Source organism: Cricetulus griseus, unplaced genomic scaffold, assembly GCF_003668045.3.
Source record: "Cricetulus griseus strain 17A/GY unplaced genomic scaffold, alternate assembly CriGri-PICRH-1.0 unplaced_scaffold_46, whole genome shotgun sequence".
Taxonomy (NCBI): domain Eukaryota; kingdom Metazoa; phylum Chordata; class Mammalia; order Rodentia; family Cricetidae; genus Cricetulus; species Cricetulus griseus.
In genome coordinates, this window is record NW_023277208.1 from 35,375 (window position 1) to 42,314 (window position 6,940).

The window sequence follows — 6,940 nt, forward strand, 5'->3', positions numbered from 1 at the left end:
ACAAGGTTGCGTTCTTTGGCTTATTCCTTTCTGCCTGTTGATGAAGAGAAGGAAGCATCGCTGAAGGCTCTCATTTCCCTGCCGTCTAAGTCGGAGTCACCCAGTGAGCTGGAAAACAGTTGGGGAAGCTCTACACTGAAGGGATGAGCTTCTAAACAACCGAGGACATTCTGAGAAGTCATTTTGAGCAACGGGAAACACTCACTGACTGTGTGGTAATGAGAGATCCAAACACCAAGCGATCCAGGGGCTTTGGCTCTGTCCCATATGGCACTGTGGAAGAAATAGATGGTCCCATGAATGCAAGGCCACACAAGGTGGATGGCAGAGTTGTGGAACCTAAGAGAGCTGTTTCAAGAGAAGATTCTCAAAGACCAGGGGCCCACTTAACTCTGACAAAGATCTTTGTTGCCCAAGACTAAAGAGGACACTGAAGATCATCACCTTCTCGATTATTTTGAGCAGTATGGGGAAATTGAAGTGATTGAAATCATGACAGACAGAGGCTGTGGGGAAAAAAGAGGATTTCCTTTTGTCACCTTTGATGACCATGACTCTGTGGGCAAGATTATTATTCAGAAATAGCATACTGAAAGTACAAGAAGCCTACAGAATGCCAAATAGAGGGGACCACACAAGAAAGTTCCCTCGTGACATAATAATTAAAACACAAAACGTACAGAACAAAGAAAGAATATTAAGAGCAGCAAAGGAAAAAAGGCCAAGTAACATATAAAGGCAAACCTATCAGAATTACACCAGACTTCACCATGGGAACTCTGAAAGCCAGAAGGACCTAGATAGGTATTCTACCAACTCTGAGAGAACACGAATGCAAGCCCAAAGTACTGTACCCAGCAAAGCTTTCAATCACCTTAAATGGAGAAAACAAGATATTCCATGACAAAACCAGATATGGAACCACTAATCCAGCCCTACAGAAAGGACTGGAAGGAAAATTCCAACCTAAGGAAATTAATTACACTCACAAAAACATAGGCAATAGATAATCCCACTTTACGAAAACTCAAAAGAAAAAGCAGGTTAAATCCACATACAATACCACTACCAATAACAAATCAAAAAACAAACAAGAATAAACACTCAATGGACCTTAATTTCCCTCCATATTAATGGTCTTAACTTGCCTATAAAAAGACACAGGCTAGCAGATTGGATACGAAGACAGAATCCATCCTTCTTCTGCATACAAGAAACACACCTCAAATTCAAGACAGACATTACCTCGGAGTAAAGGGTTGGGATAAGATACTCCAATCAAATGGTCCCAAGAAACGAGCTGGGGTAGCTATCCTAGTGTCTAACAAGTTACACTTCAAACTAAAATCAATCAAAAGAGATGAAGAACGTCATTTCATATTCATCACGGGAAAAATCCATCAGGAGGAAGTCTCAATTCTAAACATCTATGCCCCAAATACAAAGGCACCAATATTCCTAAAAGAAATGTTATTTAAACTCAAATCACGAATAAGACCTCACACAGTTGTAGTGGGAGACTTCAACACCCCACTCTTACCACCGGACAGGACCACCAGACAGAAACTTAACAAAGACACAAAGGAACTAAAAAAAGTTATGACCCAATTGGGATTAACAGACATCTATAGAACTTTCCATCCAAACACTAAAGAGTATACCTTATTTTCAGCATCACATGGACCCTTCTCAAAAATCGACCACATACTTGGCAACATAGCAATCCTCAACAGGTACAAAAAATTGGAATAATCCCCTGTGTCTTTTTTGTTTGTTTTTTGCTTTTCTTTCTTTTTTCTTTGTTTTGTTTATTTGTTTTTGCTTTTGGAGACAGGGTTTCTCTGTGTAGCCCTCTGTGTAGTCTTAGAACTGATTACATAGAGCAGGATGGACCTTGAACTCAAACCACCTATCTCTGCCTTCCTAGTGCTGGGATTAAAAGCAAGTGCCACCCACTCCTGAATGAGACTTTAAAAAATCTTATCAAGATAAGGAAAATTTCGCAGTTGTCTTTGACTCTTTTACTGGGCTGTCACTTTGGTTTTTTTTTTTTCTTGTTGTTAGTGTCCTTTGCCTTACAGAAGCTCCTCAGTTACAGCAGTTCCCATTTATTAATTGCTTATTTCAGTGCCTGTGATATTTTGTGAACCATGAGGTTTCTTTGTGTGTGTTCTTACACATAATTTTTTGGAGTTGGTGAGCCTAGCATTTAACAGCTGATCTATCCCTCTAGCTCCCTTACACATTTAAAAAAATATTTTAATGATTTCTGTTTATGATGCTTGATCTTTGCTTGTGTGTATGCCTGGGCAAGTGTGTCTGATCCAGTGGACCTAGTGTTATTGTGAGTTTGAGGTCCATTTCTGGGCCTGGGAATTGAACCTAGGTCCTCTGGTAGAAGAACAGGTGCTATGAACACACCAATAATGTTTTTCTAATCTGAGACAAAATTTCCCTGAGTGGGGTGGGGTGGGTGGGGTGGGTTTGGTGGGGTGCGGATGGGTTTTGGTGGGGTGGGGTGGGGTACATGGGAAGATAGGGTGATGGAATGGGGTGGATGGATATATAAGTATGAGTAATTAAAAATAACAAAAAAAAGCAGGGCATTGGTGGCACATGCCTTTAATCCCAGCACTCGGGAGGCAGAGGCAGGCAGATCTGTGAGTTCAAGGCCAGCCTGGTCTCCAGAGCGAGTGTCAGGAAAAGTTCTAAAGCTACACAGAGAAACCCTGTCTTGAAAAACCAAAAAAAAAAAAAGAAAGAAAAGAAAAAGAATAATGGGGAAGAGATAGGAAAGGGCACTACCCCCTCAAAAGACAAGAAAAAATCCACCCAGAGGACATTGCAAGTTTTTTCAAGACAGGGTTTCTCTGTGTACCTTTGGAGCTTGTCCTGGAACTTGCTCTATACACCAGACTGGCCTTGAACTCAGAGATCCATCTGCCTCTGCCTCCTGAGCACTGGGATCAAAGGCATGCATCACTACCACCTGACGACATTGCAATTCTTAGCATCTATGCACCAAATACAGATTTGTAAAAGAAATGCTACTACAGCATTTAGTGCGAGACTTCAATGCTCCAGTGTCACCAATAGACAGGTCATCCAGGCCAAAAAGTAAAAAAGAAAAAGAAAATGCTAAAGCTAGCAGATGATTTCAACTCAAAAGTCCTAACAGATATTTGAAGAACATTGCACCCAAGCAAAGCAGAATACTTTTTTGCATCTCATGGAACTTTCTCCAAAACTGACCACATATGTTGGCACATCGCCAGGTCAACAGATACAAGAAAATTAAACTCTGTGCATTCTAGCAGACCAAAAAAGAATAAAGACAGACATCATCAACAACAAAAAACCAGAAAGATCACCAACTCCTGGAAACTGAAGGACTCTCTACTGGATGAAAAAATGAGTAAAGAAAAAATTAAAGACTTCTTGGAAAAGAATTAAAACGAACACAGAACATCCCCAACTTTTAAAAACAGATTTATTTATTATGTATAAGTGTTTTGTCTGCATGTCTGCTTTCAGGCTAGAAGAGGGCAGTGGATCTCATTACAGATGGTGTGAGGCCTCCTGTGGTTTCTGATCAAAGACAAACTTATGGGACACAGTGACAGTGATTCAAAGAGTCAAGTACATAGCACTAAGTACCTACACACACACACACACACACATACAAATTTTTCCTGTGAAATCAACAAGAGACAAACCAACATTCCAAATTATTGAAAAGGCAGGAAGAGACCATCCAAATCAACAAAATCAGAAATGAAAAAGGGGACATAACAGACCCTGAGGACATCTAGAGAATTGTAAGATATACATTAATAATGTACACTCTACCATATTGTAAATTAAAAAATAAATGCCTAATTTTCTTAATAGATAATAGGTATTAAATCATAATCATATAAGCAATTTAAGCAGACCTACAATCCCTAAGGAAATAGAAACAGCCATGAAAGTCTCCAAACCAAAAGAAGGTTAGGGCCAGATTGTTTTGGCTCCAAATTCCTTTTCTTATTAATAAAATTTATTCTACGTGTTTTCACATCGTGTATCTTGATCCCATTCATTCCTTGTCCCTTCACAGCTACCCTCTGCACCTTCACTCCCCTCCCTGAATAAAACAAAATTCAAATGAAAAAATGAAGAAAATAATTTTGTTTTAATGGAAGGAATTAAAAATCTCATCATGGAAGCTTCAGCGTTACCCAACAAGTCATGCCCTATACTCCTTGGCTGGTATATGTCTACTTGCAAGTGTTCATTACAAAGGATCATTGGTCTGATTTGATGCTGGGGCCTCCACTAGGACTCTTCCGGGATACGCACTGCCACTTTGTTTGGGTAGGAGGACCAGGTCCCTTCATATCCTCCTGCAGACCACTGATGGTGTAGTTGTTGGTGCAGGCCAAGTCACAAGCCTGCTACTGGGACTGGGCAGGTGTAGGGTTGGTCCACTGGAGCTGTTCTATGCTCTCAATTTTGGGGATGGCTCACCAATACTTCTACTAACAGAGTTGGATCTATTGTGCTGCCCTTGTGTTGTGCAGAGCCTGCTATCCCATATCTTGTGGCTGGCCCTCTCTCAAATCACTAAGAATATGCTCCTCACTTTGTGTCAACTTGATATAAAAATATCTAGCACAGGGGGTATAAAAGGCAAGGCCACGTGTATTTGTGACCATCTGGGTCTATGAAGCAAATACCACGACAGCCGGAAGAATTATTATGAGAAACCCATCTTGAAAACACTCCCAAAGAAAGAGGAGTTGGAAGGATTCTAGATGGAAAGACATTTGAAGCCACGTCCTTGAAAAAAAGATTCAGTCACAAGCAGTGTACTGGAAAAGTTGGGAGAGCCTGCTGATATCTAGGGTGATTTGGCCACTAAAGCTCCTAGGTAGATGGTGAGGGTGAGGAGGGGTTATTTGGTCTTGCCTGACCCATGGTGACTTTCCTCCCTTGTTAGAGACATAGAGCACCAGGGGAAGGAGAGAGGACCTGGAACTTGTAACTTCTGAGTATGGTTCCTTCATACTGCTAGGCTCCAGGTTTTAAAATTCCTCAAGAGCCACTCAGGAACCCAGATCCCATAGTACTCCACAGGTCCCAGTGCAACCAAGCCTCCAAGTGCAACCAGGCCCTACAAGCAACCTATGTCCTCTTGCACACCCACGAAACCAGTGGAGCCAAGTCTTGGAATGCATCCAGCTCCCCCACAGTAACCGGCTCTCCAAACACCAGGAAACAGTAAAATGGAAGCAGGTCTTCAGGTGTCCTCAGGTTCTCACGGAAGCCTTGTTGCCCATGGTTCTCCATGTGCTCTCATTCTCCCAGACTCTCCAGGGCTGCAAAGCAAAAGAGAGAATCCACTATCAATCAGCAGCTTGTGAATCATCTGCACACCCAGCTCCAGTCCAAGATACAGACTCAACCCAGACTCGTACATTCAGCACAGCTTCAACACCAGCTGAGAGGGTGCCAACAAACCTATTAGAAAAGGAAAGGAGACTCAATCAGCTAACACCATCCAAGCCACAGATGATGGACAAGACTCCATTGCCATCTGAGTCCAGCTTTTTAAACTAACATAAATGTGAATTGGATACCTGTCTGAATCAAGTATCCTAACCAGAGATCTTTTTATTTTTTTCCTAAAACATTATTTTTCATTATATCTACCAACCCCAGTTCTCCCTCCTCCCCTTCTTCTGTTCCCACCCTCCCGACTTCTCAAACCCACCCACTGCTCCAAGTGGATAAGGCCTTCATTGGGGATTTGACAATGCTGGAATGCCAAGTTGAGGAAGAACCAAACCCTCCCTCTTTGTATCAAAGCTAAACAAGGTAATCCACCACCAGGTTTGGGTTTCAAAAACCCAGTTCCTGTACCTGGGGTTGGTACTAGGGCTACTTCCAGGGCCCCACACAGCAGACCAACCCACATATCACCCAAATTCTGAGGGCCAAGTTTGGTACCATGCAGCCAACCATACTAATATTTGGCACTTCTCACTGGTAGATTTGTTCTATGAACTCTTGGTCCTGACATTCCTGCTTTCAACTAACACAGTATAAGGTTCACAGGCAGTTACCACCACACACAGTTTTGTTTTCTTTGCTGAGACAAAGTTTTACTCTATGTACTCAGCCTGGCCTTGAATGTGCTTTCCTTCCCACAAGTCTGTTATTGCAATGTATGTCTAAGAATTTAGATATGAGAATATTAACTTTTCAGGGACTGTATTTGTTGTTTTTAATTTCTTTCAGAGGCAACTGTTTAGTATGTGTGCACAATATGTAAAGTTTTGCAGATATTGGGAGAGAGCATTTCGTTCTGTAGTTAAAGCAGGCCTATACATTCTACCTAGCTTCCATCTGTGCAGAGTCATGAGATTCTCAGTGTGAACAAACACACTTCCCCTATGAGCTTCTCTCCATGGATTACTGAATTGTATCATTCATACCTTATCTTATTTTCATCATTTTGTTATTTTATAGGCACTCTTATTTGCCTATCAATTCTCCCATTCAATTACCCTCCCATACTCCCCTGTTCCCTCCCAAAAGCCCAACCCAACCCCCACCCCCTCTTCAGGGACACTGAGGACCTCCAAGGGAGACTGTCAAAGTCTGTCATACCATTTTCATACCTTATCTTTAAATCAATAAATTGATTTTAATCAAATTCCACATCTCTCTCCTACTATTTAAGAATGTGCCACCTCTTTGAGAAAATTAAAATCATGGTCACTTGAGATTACCCAGAATCAACCTTTACACTACACACAAATATAAAAAAACTTGGGATAACTCAAACAAGTAAAGACCTGTATGGCAAGAAGTTAAAGGCACTAAAGAGAGAAATTGAAGAGGATATTAAAATGGAAATGTTCCCCTTGCCTTTTGATAGGTGGGATCAACACAA